The sequence below is a fragment of the Erpetoichthys calabaricus genome, chromosome 15 (genome assembly GCF_900747795.2).
Source record: "Erpetoichthys calabaricus chromosome 15, fErpCal1.3, whole genome shotgun sequence".
Lineage (NCBI taxonomy): Eukaryota > Metazoa > Chordata > Cladistia > Polypteriformes > Polypteridae > Erpetoichthys > Erpetoichthys calabaricus.
Window position 1 is genome coordinate 47106658 of NC_041408.2, and position 23693 is coordinate 47130350.

Sequence of the window (23693 nt, forward strand, 5' to 3'; positions counted from 1 at the left end):
TGTGGCACCCAATTATTATGAGGAATATTAGTGGACTGGGACTTTAATATAATGAATTGTTCACTTTGTTTGGTGATGTAAGATGGATGTGTAATGGGAAGGAAGTAGATTTAGTGCTATTATGTATTTTATGTTTAACCTTTCTAAAACATTTCCAACTCATATTGCAACATTTTAAAAGAGTACTATTTTATTTTCATACATAAATTGTATAATACCTTTAATTTTTCATTCAGATGTTTTTTTATCTATGGAAGTGAATTAATGATGCATCTTAAAAGTATATCACACTTAAGCTTCACCAGCAAATATGAGCCATTATGTGTGGGAATGCTAAAGACTTTTAAAGAAAAAAAGTACTGTACTACCTTAAATTAGTTTTTAGAAGTCTGACAATACTTTTGTACAAAAAATGCACCTAACTTCAAGAAATAGGAACTGCTATGTAAGTTGCACATATGTCAACAACAATATCCTTGTATCTGGTTCCTCTAGTAAATTTAGTATTAAACAAGACTATTGCTAATTTAAAAATATTATCTTCTGCATTTCTTGTAGGAAGTGCCCAGCTATCTACATAGTTGAGCTGTTAAGATCAAAGAACTTGCAAAGGCTACTGTAGAACACTACACATCCCTTGCTCAAAGACACATTGATCTCTGTTTGTGTTCTTTCATAGGGCTTTAAAGACACTTTTCAAAGAAAAGCCAGAAGAAGCTAATCTCACCCTGAACCCGTATCACGTATATTTCCAGGTCTTAATAACCAACTAACTTTTTAATCTCTCCCTTCTTCTTTTCTAATAGCACCATTTCCACGCCTTCTCTCATCTTTTGTCATTTCTTCTGCCGTGACTTTGTTCCCACCGATATTTGTAATTAGCTCTTTTCATTTCTACACATGATAAAGGCTATACAGCCCAAATATTGTGTCTTTAAATATCTTACCTTTTCAATGTGAAAATAACCTTTAACCTTTTTTTACCTATAAAAAACATATAAAAATGTATTTTTAAGCGGGTGTATTGAACAGATGTCTCAGTCCCTTTTAATAAAAAGTTAAGGGGACAAAATTTTTTAATACATAAAGCCTATTAAGTTTCTAATTTGTCACTCCAGACAGTACTGTGGAAAAATATATAACAATAAACTGGTTCTACCTAAAATAAAATGGCTGAATGCTTTATCTTTGTCTTAAACCGCACATTGCACCTCTGTGGACTTACTGTCATCCTCCTCAGTGAATCTTCAACAATAATCCAAAAGTCCAAAAATAAAAAAAATTAAAAAAAAAACACACAAATGTAGTGTCGACATTCACACTCCAGAGTTTATTCTTTTTCTGTGTGTTGCATCATAGCTATTCATGAACTGAATACTACTTTACTGAAATTAATTTTCTGTACTCATTAAATCAATTCACTATGATGCTGCAGTAAACACATCTCATGTTGTGTTTTACTTTCCAAACAGGAATGGGAAAATCATGGAAAACCTTTCCAAGACTCAAGGAATCACTAGTAAACTTATTAAAGTAAAAATTTATTGAGCAATTACAATTAAATGTAACGTAAAAAGGGCCAATTAACAAAATAAAAAGAACTGAATTGAAGAGAACAAAGAAACATTCCGATATCAATTACTTCAAAACAAAAAATCAAAGAAATTCAAAGAGGTAATAACACAAATGTGACAATAATCTACGTGAACACAAAATACTAAAAGAAGAAAGCCAAAATGAAATCATAAGGCAATAAATAGCCATTAACAAAAACTGGTCTGGTCTATAAATCCTATGAATTCAATACTTTCAAATCAGAAAAATCACCACACTAAACAGAAAATGAAAGTATAACAAATAAAAGTCTGAAACACAGCAGAAAATGCTACCTAGCCTTCTCTTGTCAAACAAACAAGCAAACAAAAAACTCTTGCAAAATCTGAACAAGAGGACACAAGACAGATAATGGCAAAATTACAAAAAAAATTGCAAAGCAAACCATAAACTGGAAAACAGTAAAGATGCAGGGGGACATGAACACTATAAAGAAAAATGTAAACATGGATGAGGCACATTGCAATTCACACACTATCCTTATTACTAAGCTCACAATATCATATTAATCTGATTTAAGGTTGCAATACACAACTCAATTCACTCTCACTGGGAGATAATGTCAAAATTTTATTCTCACAAATAAACCAATTCTTCTCTCAAAATCTTCACCACAGCTCTCTGGGAATTATAAAAAACATCTTAAATCACACCACATACAGAAAGCTAAAAAGATTCTAGTGTGTCAAATACATAATATATTTTTTAAATTGTATTAGAAATAAGCCACACTGCATTCAGGAACTTAGGTAACCAATCTGTAATGTAAAAATTGCATTGATTGATGTCCTATTTTAGTTGTTGGTCTTAGAGGGTCAGTGACTAATTGTAGCTTAAACTTCTTAAACATAACATTTTTGAAAGCTGTTCCTGAAGGAGAATTAAAATCTGTGTTGAAGTTTCAAGGTAAAATTGTACATAATAATTTCAGAGAAACATTAACTCCTTATGATCTGCATATAATGAGGCCACATGTTTTTTTTAGTGTAATGACTGTGTTTCTGATATGGATGTGAGCAATGCTGGAGCACAACAAGAAACAGTCCGGTCATCTTTTCATTTTACTCAGCTCAGACTATCAATATAACACTGAGTCATGTCACATTATGGGGTGTATTGATAAATGGAACAGAGTACAGAGTAAGGTAGAGAACTTTGTTTTTTGGTACAGTACTTGATATTCACTGCACTAAACAGCCTCTACACCCAGTCACTATTTAGGGAGTGGATGTAGAGGTGGTGCACTCCTATAAGTATACTGGGGATCCACTTAGGATGATTCTGAGAAACTAATTCATGCATTTATCTCTAGTAGGATTGACTACTGCAATGCGGTGTTCACTGGATGTTCAAACTGTTCTTTATACAGCCTCCAGTTAATCCAAAATGCGGCTGCGAGAATTATTACAAGAACAAGAAAATACGAACACATAACTCCAGTTCTTAAATCCTTACACTGGCTCCCGGTTAAGTTTAGGGCAGATTTCAAAATCCTTCTTTTAACATATAAAGCATTAAATGGTCGAGGTCTGGCTTACTTGTCTGAACTTATCATGACTTACAAACCAGAGAGCACATTAAGATCTCAAGATGCCGGTCTGCTTATGATTCCAAGGATTAATAAAATAACAGTGGGAGGTCAAGCTTTTAGTTACAGGGCCCCTAAACTGTGGAATGGTCTGCCTGCTACTATAAGAGATGCCCCTTCGGTCTCAGCTTTTAAATCCCGGCTGAAGACTCACTACTTCAGTTTAGCATATCCTGACTAGAGCTGCTGATTAACTGTACAGACTGCATCTCTGTTGTTAGTCATTAGCACTTAAACATAAGTAACATGACAGTTATTGTATACTAACCCTCACTTATTCTGTTTTTCTTCTCGGTACTCAAATGTGGCACTTGGTGCCACGGCCCACCTGCCAAGTTGTTTTGCATGCCTAAGGAAAAGTCATCTCTGATGGAGGATCGCAGGAATCGTGGGAAAGAGGGGGTCCTTTCATCGGATTGGCTGGCCCAGCACTGTTTCAGCCGTGGAATGGCCAAATGGGGGAGGCAGCTTGAAGGATGAGGTCTCCAGGACTCTACACAAATCCAAATCTTATTATGGGATATATCATCTACTGTTAAATTCTGCTCTGTACTTCTAAAATTTATATTTTTTATTTCTTACTATATTGAGGAATTGTTCTGTTCTGTGTACTGTATTGTATTGTATTGACCCCCTTCTTTTGACACCCACTGCACGCCCAGCCTACCTGGAAAGGGGTCTCTCTTTGAACTGCCTTTCCCAAGGTTTCTTCTATTTTTCTCTACAAGGTTTTTTTGGGAGTTTTTCCTTGTCTTCTTAGAGAGTCAAGGCTGGGGGTCTGTCAAGAGGCAGGGCCTGTTAAAGCCCATTGCGGCACTTCCTGTGTGATTTTGGGCTATACAAAAATAAACTGTATTGTATTGTATCCACGTCAACAACAGGTTGCACTGGTCTTGCAACACAGAGTAACTATATAAGAAAGGGCAGAGCCGACCCTTTTTATTCCTTTAATGTAGGTAATGACATCCTTCACATCTTCTGCAACTCTATGACGGCCAATGCGATTTTCTATGTTGTGGTGTGTTGGGCATCATTTCCCACTGAATCAACAAACTAATTAAAAGGGTCAGGCTCAGTTATGGCATGCACTCTGGATCATCTGGAGGTAGCTGGGGAGGAGAGAATTAAAACAAAACTGAATTATGAAAAATGGTGCACATCCTCCCTCTGACACACTAACACTGAGGACTTACAGCCAATGAATTATTCAGTAGAAGTGTGTCAAGAAATGCTACTGGGGCTCCTTTATACCAACAGCAACACACCTGCATAATGGCTCACTGTAATTTTATATATTTATTATTTAATGTGTGATGCTTACATATTTTCTGCCCTCTTACACTCATTTTTCAGATAAATGACTTGTTTTTTCCTTGTCCTTTTACAGTTAACTTATGTCAAGCAGCAGAAGAAGTATGACTTGCACATGCCATTCCCGGGGTTTGTCTAACTTGTACTGGAGATCTGTTTGTCTGTCATTATTGGCTGTTGGAGGAGTAAAAGTTGTAAAATATACAAAATATATAGGCTCAAGTAACCCCTCCTAAGGTAAATTTGAAACAGGAAACTAATCCTTAATTGAAGCTGCACAGAAGGTTTATTTTTTTAAACACTGTTTTCAAGATATCTCAATAAAAACTTCACTTTTCAAACACATTTCCTTGAAGAATAAGAGTGCCAAATTTAAAAAAAATGACCTACTGGAAGCCAAATTGTTTAATAATACTGACAGACAGACAGGGCGAGTGCAGCGGGTGATTTATGCATTATACTTGAAAACACATAAAACATTGCTCAAAGGAACTAAATAAGACATTTAGGGGATACTATAAGTTGTTATACTACCCAGAGTATAGAAATAATGGGGCCCAAATTAATAGATATATTCAAATGTCAGATGTACAGTGAGGTTGATCCTCTTTTTACTGCTTCTGAAATTACAGATGTTTCTAAGTAATTACAAAAAAAGGTGCCAGGCCAGATGGCTAACCATCAGAAATTACTATAAAGTGTTCTTCTAAATTGAATAAAGTGAAGCTAACATGAAAGGATCCCTCTATAAAACTTTACATCAGTCATCTCAAGAAAACTAAATACAGTTTGAAGTTTCAATTTTACTAAACAACTTAACTTTTAAATGCAAAATGCAAGCTAATGAAAAAGTCAGTAGGTCATAGATCTGAAGATCTGAAACTGTACTGGGCCTAAAAAAGTAAGATTGTCATTGTTTCATCTAACAAAAAAATAAGATGATGATCTGCCATTAAGTCTCCTAAGGAATATCTCCAGCCAGTTGACTACCCTTTATCTTCCCTAGTATTATTATTATGCTACTCATTCCTTAAATGTAACATTTAAGGATTTTAAAAGAAGCACAGCACAAAAATAAAGGTTTGCGGAATCCTCAGGCAAACTCTGTTTGTTATAAAATAAAATAATAAACACAAATTTAAATGTCTTTCCAGATGCAAGTCTATCATTAGACTGAAGAAAGATGGTAGTGGTGCCAGTTATGAAGACAGTGAGATGGAAGGAGCGGGCCCAGGAGCTCCAGAACCAGAAGTGATGTCATTTGCCCTTGACTTGTTGGTTTATGGATATGCAGTAGGAAGGAGAGGAGAAGTGTTATAAGACAGCACCAGCCTGTGGTTTGGGGTGGAAATGTAAGTTGACAGGCCTTGAAATTGTCTCCCAGGCATGCATATCTGACAACGTATAGCTTTTAAATTACATATCCATATCTGACATTTTTATAAAAGGGTCACAGGAATTTTCCCAGTAATGGTGAGCATAAGGCTGAAAATATTCATGGATGGGACATCATCCATTGCAGGTTATGTTCACGTATAAAGTTATATTCACTTAAAATGAGATAACTTACATCAGGTAACAAGGTTAATGTAAATGTTCTTGGATGTGGAAATATCTGTTTTTTTTTTTTAAAAAAGGTAATTATTCAAAAACCAAACCCAGGACGCTGGAGTAATGTGGATGCAGTGCTAAATAATATACCACAATGCCTCCCCAACTTAGATATCCATAAAATGCTTTTATTATTACTATAATACTATCATTTCATTCAACATCTTTTTTAACTTTACTAACAATCTTCAGTAAGGTGAAATATAGCCTGTCGTTACCATGCATCTTTATTAATGTATTGCAAGCTCAATAGAGTGCATATCAACTAAAGGGGTGCTAAAAAAGATATACTGCTGTGGTCCATTAAGCCGGGAATTTCTGTCTTATAATACAACATGGATTGTGTAGCTTATAACATATTTTCCCTCAAGAGTCTTTATTAGGACTGTTGACACATTGACTGAGGGTTATAGTAACATTTTAAGTGGAGAAAATAAATTATACTTTATAAATGTCAAAGCACAGTGGTTGAAAAAAGATTGTACATCTTAGTTCATAATCATCTATGCTTCCCCAGGGCTATAAATTATTTTCAGTTTCGGATTCTATAAACCTCTAGAGAATGCTACTAAAAACTAAGTCCTGGGGCTTCCTATCTAGAAAGTTATCACAGTCCAAAGTAATTTAACCATTGCTTCATATGAAATGAATGTCAGTTGTTCAGTAAGTCAATATCCGAAATTAAAGGAATATTTTAATTACTTAATTTAAAAACCTACATCATTTTAGACCTGAAGTTATCATTTATTTGACTACAAAGTTATTTGAGTAATTCCAAAATGGTAAGATTTCTCAATTATAAATAAAATAAAGAATATAGGCATTTAGCATGACTACTCCAAATTGCTTAACAAATAGGATTTATGTGATTATGTGTTAAAATGTCACATGTGCTTTGTATTAATGAGTTACATTTGTAAATATGAACAACAATATATACAAATCATGTGGACTGAATTGCAGTTTGTGTATGATTATAACAGAATGAATATATGCCTCTTAGCTAACGTAATTTTCTTCTTTGCGAAACAAAATTTTATATTCTACTCTTTATTCTTTACTTACATAAAAATCAATATTTTATATTCTGTTACATTTAAACAAAAAGTCAATACTGCTTTATTACTGATTAAAAGTAGCATGTTTCCAAATAGACACATTATTTTCAATAATTTATATTAATACTTAAATTCATGAATTGCTGTTTGGTATTGTATTATTGTTTGTTGATGTTATATACAGAGTCAAGACAAGTTTGTCTAGGATTTCAACATATTAATCCCATTGAGATCTTCTTCTTCTTCTTTTGGCAGCTCCCATTTAGGGGTCACCACAGCAGATCATCTGTCTCCATTTATCCCTGTCTTTTACATCATTTTCTGCCACAGTGACTGCCTTCATGTCCTCTCTCACCACAACCATAAACCTCCTCTTTGACCTTCTTCTTTTTCTCTTGTCTGGCAGTTCAATCCTCAGCATTCTTTTCCTGATGTTCCCCTCATCTCTCCTCTGCACGTGCCCAAACCATCTCAATCTAGCCTTTCTAACTTGGTCAACAAACTGTCTTACCTGTGCTTTGCCTCTAATATGCTCATTTCCCATCCAGAATGCCCTTGTTATGGTGAGCGAAAACCGTAGCCTCTTCAACTCTGCTACTTCCAGCTCTTCCTCCTGTCTTTTTGCCAGTGTCATCTTCTCTAAACCATACAGCATAGCTGGTCTTACTACTGTTTTATAGACCTTCCATTTCACTCTTGCAATCACTCTTCTATCACAAATCACTCTAGTCACTGTTCTCCACTCAGTCCACCCTGCCTACACTGTCTTCTTCACCTCTCTGCCACACTCTCCATTGTTTTGGACCGTTGAACCCAAGTATTTAAATTCGTCATACCCTTACACCACTTTCCCTCTCATTTACACACATGTACTCTGTCTTACTAATAATGACTCTCATTCCCATTCTTTCCAGCGCATACCTTCACCTTTCCAGGTTTGCCTCAACCTGCTGTCTACTCTCGCTACGGATCACAATATCATCTGCGAACATCATAATCCACAGAGACTCCTGTCTGACCTCATCTGTCAACCTCTCCATCACCACTGCAAACATGTGGTTCAGAAAGGGTTCAGAGTTGATCCTTAATGTAATCCCACTCTCACCTTGAACCAGGCTATCATTCCAACCACACTCCTCACTGCAGTCATACTGTCCTCATACATATCCTGTACCACCCTCACATACTTTTGTACTACTCCCGACTTCTACTACTACTCCATAACTCATCTCTTGGCATTGTGTTTTATGCTTTCTGTAAGTCCACAAACATGCAATGCAATTCCTTCTTAGAAACTTCAGTATGAGTACTTAATCCCTAAAGTGGGTATGGGGCAGTGCTGTTTTCCCTGCAACAAGAGTTTCATGACTGACAGCCTTCCACCCACCCATTTTGCTGATTGTTCACTCTTGCCTTTTGGAATAATGCTGTGAAGCTCACTGCACATGGTCTGCAGTACTGCTCTCTGAGGAGGAGGAGGAGGAGGAGGAAGAAGAAGCTCATGTGCAAAGATAAGTGTCTCTACTTAGATTGCAAATGAGTGCTCACCTCTAAGGTATGTTATTACATTTTAGAAACCTTTTATTCAGTTTGCGTATTCAAACAGATTTTGTAATGGCAGAGATCTTGTCTGATGATCAAGTGTGCTTTGAATACACAAGTATGGGAATTTATGCTCACTCCACAATGCTTAGAAATAACAATGTACATGAGCACCACATGTATGTTCTGCAACAAATATTTTCTATGTCCATTTTGGAAAATGAGTGTAAACAGGAATCTGAAAAAGAAAAAACTAAGAATAGTTAAAAGTGAACTGCTGTATGTATGAACTGTATGTACGCTTTTTAAATATCTGTATAGTAATAATGAAAAAATGTGGTTAATTGTAATTGAAATAAGGAAATGTAAGTAAAATGTGTTCATAATATAAGGAATGTGTTTTTTATCTAAAATGATAAAATACCCTAGAACAGAATACCCTTTTAGTGGATAAAGATAGTGAGAGTGACAGTCTGGTTTTGGGCCAAGGGACTTCTTTGTAGAGCTATGAGGTGAGGAGGCAGCATAAATACATTGAAAGATGGTATTAGAATGGATTGGAGGTTGGGGGGGGGGGGGGGGGGCATCTATTTTGAAGAAGAATGGCATAATCTGTGTTATTACTTCTGAATAACTGTAAGATAATTGTTTTTCTTTGCTAACTATAATTTAACTGTATTATAGAGGCTAACAGATAAAGCAGTGAAAAAGTTAGAGTTGTTCTGTTAAAGGATAGCAGAAACAAATTAAATTTGGACTAGGAGATGAGATCTAAAAATCTACCAAGATCAAAGACAGAAAATAAGACCAATCATTTTTCAAGCCAAAACAAAATCCTAATTTTTACCCAAAGAAACGTAGAAATAAGGTTGTCATGCTGCAGCAACAATAACTAAAGCAAATGCAAATTCCTACAGGGACAATTTGGAATAAGAAAGAACCCAGCACAAACCATATATCATTGACTCAGTGATGTTGTGCGCGCATCCTTCCAGGTCATTTCCATAGCAACATCAAGACAACACTGCCACAAAATGCTGCCGATCAAAACAAACTAAATGGCATAGGAAGAAGTTGGAAAAAAATGTTCAACTGTGTCAAAATTGAGACAAAACAAGGAACTAATGTCAGAAATTGATTCAGGATCCAAGAGCCTTGAGTATGGGAAAGGTGCTACATAAATAAAATATTATTATTATTATTGTTATTATTATTATCAAACCATTATAACTAAGCTAATATAATCAACTCAAAAAATGTTTCCCAAAAAGGGGTACAAAATTGTAAACAAAAAAAATTTACAACAAAAATATTACTATTATTTAATCTTTTATTGTTGTATTTTGTTTTGTGTTTTATTAAATAACAAGCAAATTATAGAAAAAAAACAGATCTAAATCTGTTAAGATAGATAGATAGATAGATAGATAGATAGATAGATAGATAGATAGATAGATAGATAGATAGATAGATAGATACTTTATTAATCCCAAGGGGAAATTCACATACTCCAGCAGCAGCATACTGATACAAAAAACAATATTAAATTAAAGAGTAATAAAAATGCAGGTAAAAACAGACAATAACTTTGTATAATGTTAACGTTTACCCCCCAGGGTGGAATTGAAGAGTCGCATAGTTTGGGGGAGGAATGATCTTCTCAGTCTGTCAGTGGAGCAGGACAGTGACAGCAGTCTGCCACTGAAGCTGCTCCTCTGTCTAGAGATGACACTGTTTAATGGATGCAGTGGATTCTCCATAATTGATAGGAGCCTGCTGAGCGCACGTCACTCTGCCACAGATGTCAAGCTGTCCATCTCCATGCCAACAATAGAGCCTGCCTTCCTCACCAGTTTGTCCAGGCATGAGGTGTCCTTCTTCTTAATGCTGCCTCCCCAGCACACCACCGCGTAGAAGAGGGCGTGCGCCACAACCGTCTGATAGAACATCTGCAGCATCTTATTGCAGATGTTGAAGGACGCCAGCCTTCTAAGGAAGTATAACAGGCTCTGTCCTTTCTTACACAGAGTATCAGTATTGGCAGTCCAGTTTAATTTATCATCCAGCTGCACTCCCAGGTATTTATAGGTCTGCACCATCTGCACACAGTCACCTCTGATGATCACAGGGTCCATGAGGGGTCTGGGCCTCCTAAAATCCACCATCAGCTCCTTGGTTTTGCTGGTGTTCAGGTGTAGGTGGTTTGAGTCGCACCATTTAACAAAGTTCTTGATTATGTCCCTATATTCCTCCTCCTGCCCACTCCTGATGCAGCCCATGATAGCAGTGTCATCAGCGAACTTTTGCACATTAACTTTTGTTAAGCAGTTCTCTCGTGAAAAATGGACAGACAAACAGACAGACAAACATTGAATTTTATATCTATACACATAAAGATATAAAACTGTTGTAATATTAACTTTGTTTAGATCCTTAGATTTTTCTAGTCTCAGACGTTCACGTGTAGGAGCGTGTCGACCTAGTGGTTTCATTGAAGAATTAAGCAGACTTAGGGAAGTGAACTATTGGAAAACAGGGGCTTCAGGCCAACAACAAGTAACCAAACCTGTTAGATCTCCACCACCAGGTGCTAGGCCCAGTGGCCTGGAACTGCAGAATGAACCTTCAAATTAAAGGTTGGTAATCTACAGCCTGCGGGCTGCTTCCAGCCTGCCACCAAAATTTGAATGGCCGCTAGATAGTTAATTATTTTAAGCATGTAAATGATATCACTAGCATGCAACGAAAAATGCTTTTTGTCATGTGTGAAGTTTAACATCTATTTGACATCTGGGCAACCACACTCCAATCCAGTTGGAGGCAGTAATACACCATAAGAAGAAGAAGATATCTGGAAGACGGTAACGTACCTGATGGTGGTATTATCAGCATTCTTGAATAGTATATAAAAGAACTATTTTTCAGGACTAGCAGTCAACTGAAGGCCACCGAATTGAGGGATGTCTTGCAAGAACAAGATATTTGTTGGCTACTCTACCAGGAATGGTAAGTGTTTCACGTGGCATGTGAACATTGGTTTCGTCCATCTTGCAGAAGCCTGACAATGATTATGCAACATTACTGCCGAGGAAGACAATTTACCTGATGGCCTCGTCAGTTTACAGGACCCTGCACTATTCGCTGGAATTGATTTATGAGGCATCAGGTTGGCATGGTATTTTATCAGTTTTATATAAGTAAACTCTTAATTAATAACTTACACAGTTTTTGATTTTTTGCTTTTTTATTCAAAGTAAACTTTGACCTGCAAGATATATCCATGGCTACTAAACAAAAATTGACTTGGAGTACAGTAAATAAGGAATACAATATAAAGAGACATTACAAAACTGCACATCCTACTTTAAGCAAATTTTCTGGGCAGTTTAGAATAAATGGAATTCAAAAACGTGAAGTAGGCCTAAAAAAACAGCAATATTTAAGAAACAAACTGAAGAATCACAGCGCAATACTCAAACAAACTATGCTGTCTCAAAATTATTGGCAGAAAATATGAAATGTCCTTATTGAAAGAGATTTCATTAAAAAACTGCATTTCCTGTAAAGAAATCTCTATTTTCAAATATTAGTTTTTCTGCAAGAACAGTTACATGATGAAAGATATATCTTTGGAAATAAAAGATTGTTTGAAGGATGATTGCAAACATGTACAAAATTTTTCAGTAGCCATTGATGAAAGTTTAGACACTAAAGATTTTGCACAGCTTGTAGTTTTAATACGAGATATTTTATTTAATTTTAACATATTTGAAGAATTTCTTCAGCTTGTTGCTATGAACAGTACTTCTGGATTCGTTACTACGTTGTTTAAATGACTATAATCTGGATCTATCAAAGCTAGTTAGCAATGGTGGGAGAACAGGCAGGTGCTGTAGCTTTACTCCAAAAACATGTGGAAAGTATTGGAGTTGGTCACAAAATAAAGAAAATATATTGCATTATTCATCAGGATACATTATATGACAAATTTGCAAAAATAAAAGAAGTGATGAATGTTACTGTCAAAGTAGTAAACTTGATACTATTCAGAGGTATGAATCATCTCTAATTACAGCAATTCTTATCTGAAACAAAAACTGAATACAGTTATATAGTTTTGTTTTGCGATGTGCATTGGCTAAGTCGCGCTAAAGTGCTGAAACATGTACAAATTGCGAGAAGAAATTGCTACATTTCTTGAACTTAAAAACGTGGATTATCCACAATGGTTAATGAAATTGCCATTTTTAGTTGATCTCACAAATCATTTAAATTATTTAAATACCCAGCATAGATTTGCATTTGAAACCAAACTACAACTTTGGGAAAATCAAGTTAATGAACACAATTTTGCACCCTTTCTGAATTTAGAAGAGAGAAAAACAACTAATGTTCGGGAATTTGTTTCAATTATTATCAGCATAAAAACTAATTAGTGTCCTGATTTGCAGAAATGTGAAAATATGATAGGGAAGTGAAGCTATTTGCTACTCCCTTTTGATGTTAACATGAATAAAGTTCATAAATTTCAAATGGAGCTTATTAAAATACAATGCAATGCTGAATTAAAATTGAAGTATCACACAGATGACGTAGCTATCATCTATTTTTTAAGAAAAGTACATTGATTGTGAAAAATATCCAAATATACTGGACCATGTTAAGAAAATGCCATCAATTTTTGGCACCACATACGTGTGTGAGCAAGTTTTTTTCGAAAATGTAGTTTGCCAAGAATTAATTCCAAAGCCAGTTTACTGATACTCATTTAAAGGACGCATTAGTTATTGCCTATTGAGATTGATCTGTCAAAATTGAAAAATGTTTGCAAAACCAAGTATTTCATTAGAAATTTTTGAGGTTTCTTTTTTGTAAGAAATCCTGATTATTGGATGAAATGTTATTTTTTAAATTACCGTTTATAGAATAAACTTTACAATGTTACACAACACTTGAAATTAATAAATAAGTAATAATACTTGGATTCCAATTATTCCCCCTTTCTTTTTCACTTGGCCCACCAAATGTTCGAATATTTATATTTTGCCTGTTCTACAAAAAGATTGCTGACTTATGCTTTAAATGCTCAAAATTCACCATTGCCTCCAAATACCACTCTAGATCAGGGCTTCTCAAACTTGGCCCTGGGGACCCACTGTGGCTGCAGGTTTTTGTTTCAAACCAGATTCATAATCTGTGACAACACCTGATAACACTGATCTCATTTAATTAGCTGTGATCAAATGGTCACGGATCTTCTGGAGGATGACCCCAGCAAGGACCTTGGCACCGAGAGCAGTGTTATCCCCCTGTAATTGACACAATCCAGGTCCCTTTCCAGATGAGGACAATAAGTCCTGTTTTCCAGTCAGTTGGAATAACCCCCGTCTCCCAAATGAAAGAAAAGATTGCTTGCAATGCCAGTAGAGCAGCTTTACCACCAGCATGGAGAAGTTCACCTCGGATACCACAGATCCCTGCAGCCTTCCCAACAATCAGCTTGTTCACCACCTGTACAATCTCATTGAGACTGGGTGCTTCACAGCTAATTGGAGGATCAGTCTCAAGGACCGTGGAATCAGAGATGTCTTTAAATAGCTGCTCAAAGTAGCCAGCCCAGTGGGTCACAACTGCATCATCCACAATGACCGTTCTATTACCCTCCCTAACTCTGACTCTCCGAGGAGCAAATTGTGTGTAATTCTTTGATTACTCTGTAAGCAGGACATGGGTCACTAGACATTAGATGGCGTTTCACCACCTCACAGATTCCTCTAACAACTTACTTACTGTAACTACATACTAATAAAATTTCTTGTATGTTTAAAGTTAATAAATCATTCAGGAATGGTTTTTAAGGTGCTCTGTCACCATGCAAAGCATGTACTGAACGGACTACATCACAGAAAGGGGGACGGAATGTGCTTCTACATCAATCAAGGTTGGAGTAATAATGTGACAATTGTTTTAAAATTTTGCTCTCGCAACCTAGAACTGCTTATTATAAACAGTAAGTCATTTTAATTAATTATTTATTCTACAGCGCACCATCACACCCTGTGAAAAGGTTGTAGGCTGTAACTTACTTCACATTCAAGTTCTATATGAGTCCGAAGTAAGCAAGTGGACCACAAAGATCATTGCTGATCTGACTCACCCAGGGCATCACCTGTTCCCAAGTCTTCCCTCTGGCAAACATGTTTGTACAGTAAAAGTTTAACTAAGCCATCACCTAAACAGTTTTTTTCCACATGCAGTTATTCTGACTAATCAGGTCTGAGCTTTTACTCAGTATCTACTGTATGTATACCTGCACACTTGGCTGCCTGGACATTTAACCCTACTATTTTTTGATGTTTGTGAATTGCTATTTTATTGTGTATTGTCTATTTTATCATTTTATACTTTATCTTCTTGTATTTATCTTTTGCGTTCTGTGTTGTCCTTGTATGTTGCATCAATACTGCCAAGACAAATTCCTAGTACACCCTAGCGTACCTGGCCAATAAAGTGAATTCTGATACTGATTCTGATGAAGACTTGACCCACCCAGATTGTATGATTCTATGTAACACTTCATATTTGCTGTAATTAGTTTCGATGGAAATCAGTATCATTTTTGAGTGAAAAGGTAAAGTCAGTGATTCTGTTTTACTGCTACTAGTGGGTTGGGAGGATAGATTGATAATTCTTTCTCTAATTTCAGTCCTTTATGGGCACAAGGAAGACCCCAACTGGTGGTAAACAGGGTTGAAATAAATGTCTGAAAAGTACTTGCCATTAAAAACAGCCCGGGTCAGCAAGCAACATGGTCTAGAACTCCAAGACAGTGAAACATGTTGGGTACAGCAGAGACAGTGAGATAGGTAACACTTGTACAGACGGTTTTTACATTTCTTCTTATCCCTTATCTAGAAAAGAACTTAAGAGATTATTTGGTATCTGTCATGTTAGGTGCATGCCACAGGTAATCTGATTGCACAATAAAACAGCACCCTCATTTTAATTGGATTCCCCATCCAGTATTTTTAATTATATGTTTGATTGGAACATTAAATTATTTTCTTCCCAGAGATGTAATATCAATTTGTTACTACAGCGGTACATTCTGGTGCTAAAATGTTACTCTAAATCATTTAAAAAAGCAACCTGTTTACAACAACAAGGTTAAGTCGTCTCTAATATACCAGAGTTTCATTCTAAATGGTTGCTAATCAGTAAGGCCAATAACAAAATGTCATTTGTAATGATTATATTACAAGCTCTGCTGTAGCTCATAATAACACAGTATCGATTTACACACTATCTACAATTGACATGTCTCCTTTTGTGGGATTAGGAATATAGAATTTGCAGTTCACTAGACTTAATTTTTGGAAATGAAACAACCACTTCTCTTTCAGTGTCTTCTTTATTAGTCTGTAATTCAGAAAGAGTCCCTGCAAAATGTTGAACAATTTGATTTAACTCTGCAATTTGAGGCTGAAGATTATTATTTTCAAAGCCTATGATGCTGGTAGAGAATGTGCTTCTTCTATCTCAAAGGCATTGATTCTAATTCCTTGCTTGAAGTTATTGCACTGGTTGTTTTGTTCAGATATTTAAATGTAATTTACCATTATCCAAAAGCAAATCACCAATAAATTCTCTAAATGAATATTTCTATCATGATGTAATTAAGCCTAGTTTTAAGCAAATTTAAAAGTAAACCTTAGAAGAAAACAAAATTAAGTCACATGTATAAAACTATTGTATGTTGTATGTATGTATATATGGCAGTGACTAATTAGAGGAGGACACATAACTGCAACAAGGAGGATCAGAGACGCTCTTTGTCTTTAAACATCACATTACTGAAACTGTAATTAGCCTCCTGTAGTGTGCAACTCGCAACTCTAAAATAAAACAGTTTTTATTCTACGCTCCCTAACTATCAGTACTTCTTTACACCCAGTCCTCTCTTTTAACTATCATGCCATTTTTTTCCTTTCTGTTTTTCTTTTTTCCCCTTGACTACTTTTTCCTGCTACTCTGCTTTCCTTCTCTCTATGCTACGGCCCTCCTTCATCTTGATACAGTAATTAAGCAACGTAGGAACTCTTCTAAGAGACATGTTTGCCTGTAACATGCAGCAGGCAGATCACCTCTTTTAACCTCACCCCAGTCCCACTAAGTTAAATTGTAGTATGTCACAATATGATATATGCCACATCAGCCATGAACATGAAAAATGGGAAAAAGGTTAAATAAATAAAAATAAAAGATAAATTCCAAATCGGAACAAATCCCTATATATGCCATCTTTTACAAATCAATTTCTGAAATTTTATAGTTTAATAAGACTATGTGGATTTGGATTTAATAAACAAAGGAAATAAACTTTTAAAAACTGTAATACTGTAGCCATTTCTGTGACCAGACCTGAGAATGACACGCTCCTCAAGTGGCCAGAGAGTGGAGAAGCTGGCTCTGAAAAGCAGTAACATGAGAAGAGTTGTGGGGGCGCAGACACAACACTTAGAGAGTACTTCAATCATGTCTCACAGCTGTTAAACCCCATTGGCCTGGATGCATGGCTGGCGGGGAGCCTCAGATTTGGATCCTGCACTTGGGTTGGCTCACAGAGATCTGGGGTATAGTGTGGCATACGTGAATGGAATGAGGCAGAACCAGGTAGTGTGTGCAAAAGGACAAAGGGACAAAGCAACAAGGAACGCATAGTGCTGTTGAACAGCAAGGTGGCACAGTGGAGGCACGATAAAGAAATTTACCGTCCTATTAAGGGTCACTCATCAGCAATCGGTGTAAAGAGGCTAATTCCATATCTCCATCTCCTCCACAATATAATAGTCATCAATATTATCTTATATCCCCCAAAATGTTGTAATTAAATATTAATAGAAAACTAAAGCACAAAAAAATACATTGAAAATGATACCACAGAAAGACAAAGCTATATATACACTGTAAATAATCTAAAGCTATATAAAGAAATAATCAGCATGCAGTCATCTCCTGCCTATCGCGAACGTTACGTTCCAGACTCATCAGTGATAGGTGAAAATCCGCAATTTAGAAAGACCATATAAATAAACATTTTTTTTATAGTTTAAGCCTTAAAATACACCTCTCACATGCTTTAAACACATGTAAACTTATTAAAACACACTATGTAAACACATATGATATGTGGATGTCGGGCTAAGGATATGAGTAACATCTCTCTATTATAAAAAAAAAATCTTGGCAGGGAGACCAGGAAGACGAGGCGTGATCTTCTCAGAAGACAATTTGACATCCCGCGAGAGACATTGTAACCTCACGCAAGACAAGGCAGTGAGACAGAAGGACAGCTGATGTACAGGCTTTTAAATGATCGACGCACAGAGCAACAAGCAGAACAGGCATCTTGGCAGAAGCAGCACAAAGCCAGTAGCTGATCTGTCCACTTCTGCTTAGCGTGCGTTCAGCCCCCCCCCCCTTCACAATGCGAGCGGAAGAGACGCGAAGTGACAGGAGCGTAGCGCGTCTCAGGGAGCGTTGCACATCACGCCCTACTTACAAACAATTTAAAACAAGTTCACTGACATCTAACCTAGCAGTTATCGGAATGCTTTCAGCAGACAAACTTCAGGTGCTCCCAGCTCTTAAAACAACGACAAGCAGAACAAGCAGCTTGCCAGCAGCAGCTGCATCAAGCCAGCAGATGATCCAAGCACTTCTCCTTAGTGTGCGTTCAGTCCTCACACCCCCCCACCCCCTTCTCCTCCTCCTTCAGAACGCTAGCAGAAGAGACACGAAGTGGCAAAAGGACAGCTGCTGTACAGGCACAAAGCGCGACAAGCTGAACACACAGCTGGCCAGCAGCAGCAGCAAGACAGCAGCTGAACCGATCGCATTCAGGCCCCCCCTTCACAATGCGAGCAGCGTTATAAGTCCTGGGAGAAAGAGATTTAATCACGCCAAGGGCAGGAAATAAAGGAGAAATATTGTTTTTACAAAAGTTTTAAAGTTAAAATGAAAAATAATGCATATGTAACAATTCCCATGAAAATAACAATCTCTTTAAATGTTTATCTGGTAAACCAAACCCGGGGGTGGGCGAGTGAAGCGAGCAGGGAGCGGAGTCCCCTAGTAATAATAATAATAAATCTGCAATGTATCAGGGGCACAATAGCTGAACCACGATATAGCGGGGGATCACTCTATATCAATATGATTTAGCTTACAAATGAAGTTCAAATAATAAATTGTTCAAATTCAAACAACTCAAAATGTCCATGAAAAGATGCATGTGCTACTAGGCCAGTCACTAAAAAAATAAATACATATGTACGAGAGGGTACCCAAAAATAACCAGAATTTGTTTTAATAATTTTTACTTACTGAAACTTTAGTCTCCTTCAAAGTACTGTTCTTGTGAATGAATGCACTTGTCTCAATGGTTTTCCCACTGGTGGAAACATTTTTGGAATCGCTGAAGAGGAACGTTGTCCAACGCCTGAAAATTTTTCTTTGACAATACAAAAACACTTTCCTTTAAGTTCTTTTTTAATATGCAGGAACAAGAAAAAGTCACTGCGGTGGGTTGGCACCCTGCCCGGGATTGGTTCCTGCCTTGTGCCCTGTGTTGGCTGGGATTGGCTCCAGCAGACCCCCGTGACCCTGTGTTCGGATTCAGCGGGTTGGAAACTGGATGGATGGATGGATGGAAGAAAAAGTCATATGGAGCAAGAGCAAGTAACATTTCCCCTCATTTGAAACACAAAAACAACTTGTAGACCTGTGTTTTACTTAAAGCTTCCTCTTTAAAAGCAGTTTCAAGCATCACTGCAGTTTCAGCAGCTGTTTTCCCTAAGAGAAAACAAAATTTAACGCAGACTCGCTGTTCTTTGTGATGGGTGATCTCTTTTTTTACATTCATTCACATGGAGAGTACTTTGAAGGAGACAAAAGTTTCAGTAAGTAAAAATTATTAAAACAATTTTTTTTTCAGTTTCGGTTATTTTTGGGTACCCCCTCATACATGCATCTTATTACAATTATCAAGAAACACCTGGTGTAAGTTCAGCTTTCATATATACACTATCTGAATAGGAGAGATGAAAAAAAATGCTCTTGTCACAATGTAACATTATACTATAATATAATGTTAGTTTTTAGTTGTTGTACAATAATCTGAAATATCATTTATATTGTATATATAATACACTTTTCCAGTCATCTTCCATCCAATGTCCATTTTCTTTTGTCCATTTTTAACCTTTTTATTTTTATTTGCCAAGTTTCAGGTATAGCTTTTAGGCCAGCATACTGGACTCATGTTTGCACTGGTATTTGGCATATGTTTAAGAAGAAGTCAACTGAAGACCTGTAAGGGGCTTGTTTCTCAAACTACAGATTCTTATGTTGTGGTGCCCAAGTACCCACAGCTGGTATCTTCATGTGCGCAGGACATTGATAGTCATGACCAGGATGAACCATGGCGAGTAAGAAGATTTCAAAGTTTATTTTAAAACAGAGAAAAAAAATGCTCCGACATGTGCAAAACAGTGTGTTCAATGCATAAATAGATAGCTCAATGAATAAATTCATAAAATCTTGCCTGAAAAAGAATTAGAGTCTTATAGAGTGCAAATAAATAACCAAAATAAATAAACAGCGATCCTAAACAGGAGAGGTAAAATGTATCCTATTGCAAGTGAATGGATCGATAATGCAGGATTGCATCTTTGCAGACTGGTGGGGGTACTGTAATGGCATAGAGGAACTTTTTAAGCTCACCTTGATAGGAGAAAGATCACATCACACTGTGGATGTTAATGTGGATGAAAGTAATCAATGAACCCTTTGAAATCAACACATTCTTGTTATGTCATTCGATGGTGTGCTAGTAAGTTTGTATACCTATATTTGTCTACATCTATATTTATATGTATATATCTGCATCATAGTGGCTTTAGCTCTGAGCTGTGCATACACAGAATTCTGGGTGACGGATTTTTTAATCAAGTAGAATTATGGTGATGCATTTGTTAATCAGGGTCTTATGCAAGAACCAATCCTTGCTAAACTAACTCTCATGTGTATTTTTAGTTTCCTCTTGTCCTTACTCGAGCTGCATTCCAATTAGTTATATCCGGATAAGCCAACATGGCTAAATAGAATCTTTTCTCTTCAAAGCATTATAATGATCACAGAAACTAGGTAGTACATGTAAACAGACTATGGTAATAACATGTCTCTGTTCAAGACAATCAGGAAATTGAGGTAAGGCTTTGGAAACATCTGAGGTTTATACATGCTTTTAAGTGGTTGAAAACTGGGTCATGTGAGGTAGCAGCCAATTAACAGGACAAGAGTGTGAGATGTAATGTTGCATGACTGGACAACTGTAAAGTTTTGATACAGGTGTTGACAAAATGAAGCCTAGCTCAGCATACTCATGTAACTTTGTCCTTTTCATATGAACTTTGCAGCAAAGGTTCCAGAGCATTTTGAATCATTATTTTGAGTTTGTCATCACTAACATAAATGTAAATACCTGTAAACTATCCATCCATCCATCCATAGCACAGTTAAAATACATCATCAGATGTCATTGTGGGCAAGGCCTATATAAATAGAAAAGTGCAGAATTTACCTATTTTTCCCAAAACCCTGTCATATCAGCAACCTTGAAGAGGGACAAAGCTAAGGTAGTAGAAATAGAGCAAAGAATAAAAATGGGAATCAATTGTACATTATTACAAATATTTAATTAATTGGCCATAAGTTAATGTTTAAGGCTACATAGTGCGACTAGGATATGGTTCATAAAAGGTTGCCAAGTTTTAAAAATTCTCAAAAGTTTATTTATTACATTTCTAAGAAACATAGCTATATCGGTTCAGATATATCCACTGGTTGGAATACATTGGTTTAAATATATACATTGGTTATAATACATCAATTCACATATATACATATACATATGCTATGCTAACAACAAGCCATGGATTACAAGTGACATCAAGGGCCTTTTGAACCAGAAGAAAAGGGCTTTTAAAGGTGGTGATCAGCATGAGCTCAAGCGCGTGCAGAAGGAAATCCGAGTCCAGCTCAGGGCAGTGAAGGAGCAGTACAGGAGAAAACTGGAGCAAAAGTTGCAGAATAACAGCATGAATGAAGCGTGGGATGGGATTAAGATCATCACTGGCTGCAGCTCGAAGCGGGGTGCCTCCATTGAGAGAGACTGGGAGAAAGCAAACCTGATGAACAACTTTTTTAGCAGGTTTGACCACCCTAACCCACTCTCACTCTCATCTCAGAGTACTACATCCTCCACCCATCCTTCTGCTAATACCAGCATAGGAGAGAGTTTTCCCCCACCCACAATTACAGCAGCCCAGGTAAGCAGAGAGCTGAGGAGACTTCGTGCCAGCAAAGCAGTGGGTCCAGATGGAGTATCACCACGACTGTGGAAGGCCTCTGCGCTGGAGCTGAGGAGTCCTCTACAGTGCATCTTCAACCTGAGCCTGGAACAGGGGAGAGTCCCGAGGCTTTGGAAAACATCTTGCATCACCCCAATCCCAAAGGTATCATGTCCTGTTGAGCTGAATGACTTCAGGCCTGTTGCCCTGACGTCACATGTGATGAAGACCATGGAGCGGCTGCTGCTTCACCACCTGAGGCCACAGGTACGCCACATCCTTGACCATCTGCAGTTCGCATACCAGGAAAAGGTGGGAGTGGAGGATGCCATCATCTACTTGCTACATTGAGCCCTCTCCCACTTGGACAGAGGCAGTGGTGCAGTAAAAATTATGTTTCTGGACTTCTCTAGCACCTTCAACACCATTCAACCTCTGCTCCTTAGGGACACGCTGACAGAGATGGGAGTAGATTCATACCTGGTGGCATGGATCATGAACTATCTTCCAGACAGACCTCAGTATGTGTGTCGCGGGAACTGCAGGTCTGACATTGTGGTCAGCAGCACAGGAGCGCCGCAGGGTATTCTCTGATCCTGTTCAGCCTATATACATTGGACTTCCAATACAACTCGGAGTCCTGCCACGTGCAAAAGTTTGCTGATGACACTGCTATTGTGGGCTGCATCAGGAGTGGGCAGGAGAAGGATTATAAGTTCCTAATCAAGGACTTTGTTAAATGGTGCGACTCAAACCACCTAGAACTGAACACCAGCAAAACCAAAGAGCTGGTGGTGGATTTTAGGAGGCCCAGGCCTCATGGACCCCGTGATTATCAGAGGTGACTGTGTGCAGAGGGTACAGACCTATAAACACCTGGGAGTGCAGCTAGATGATAAACTGGACTGGACTGCCCATACTGATGCTCTGTGCAAGAGAGGACAGAGCCAACTATACTTCCTTAGTAGGCTGGCGTCCTTCAACATCTGCAATAAGATGCTACAGATGTTCTATCAGACTGTTGTGGCGAGCACCCTCTTCTACGCGGTGGTGTGCTGGGGAGGCAGCATAACGAAGAGGGACGCCTCATGCCTGGATAAACTGGTAAGGACATGCACACTCAAACTCTCAAATTGTAGGTCACACATACTACTGATTAAGTGTATCTCCCAGGGGCGATCATTTTTTCACCCAACAAAACATTAGTTCATCCTTGATAGAAAGCAGCACAGTGATTTCTTTTACTCCTTATTGACTTCATTTATAGGTAATCTACATCAGTGAGGAGTAAGAGTCTCTTATTCTAAAATGTATATGTATATAAACCGGTCTAATCGAATAGATTTATATATGTATGAACCGGTGTATATACATCTAAACCAATGTATATACAGTAATCCCTCCTCGATCGCGGGGGTTGCGTTCCAGAACCCCCCGCGAAAGGTGAAAATCCGCGAAGTAGAAACCATATGTTTCTGTGGTTATTTTTATATTGTCATGCTTGGGTCACAGATATGCACAGAAACACAGGAAGTTGTAGAGAGACAGGAACTTTAT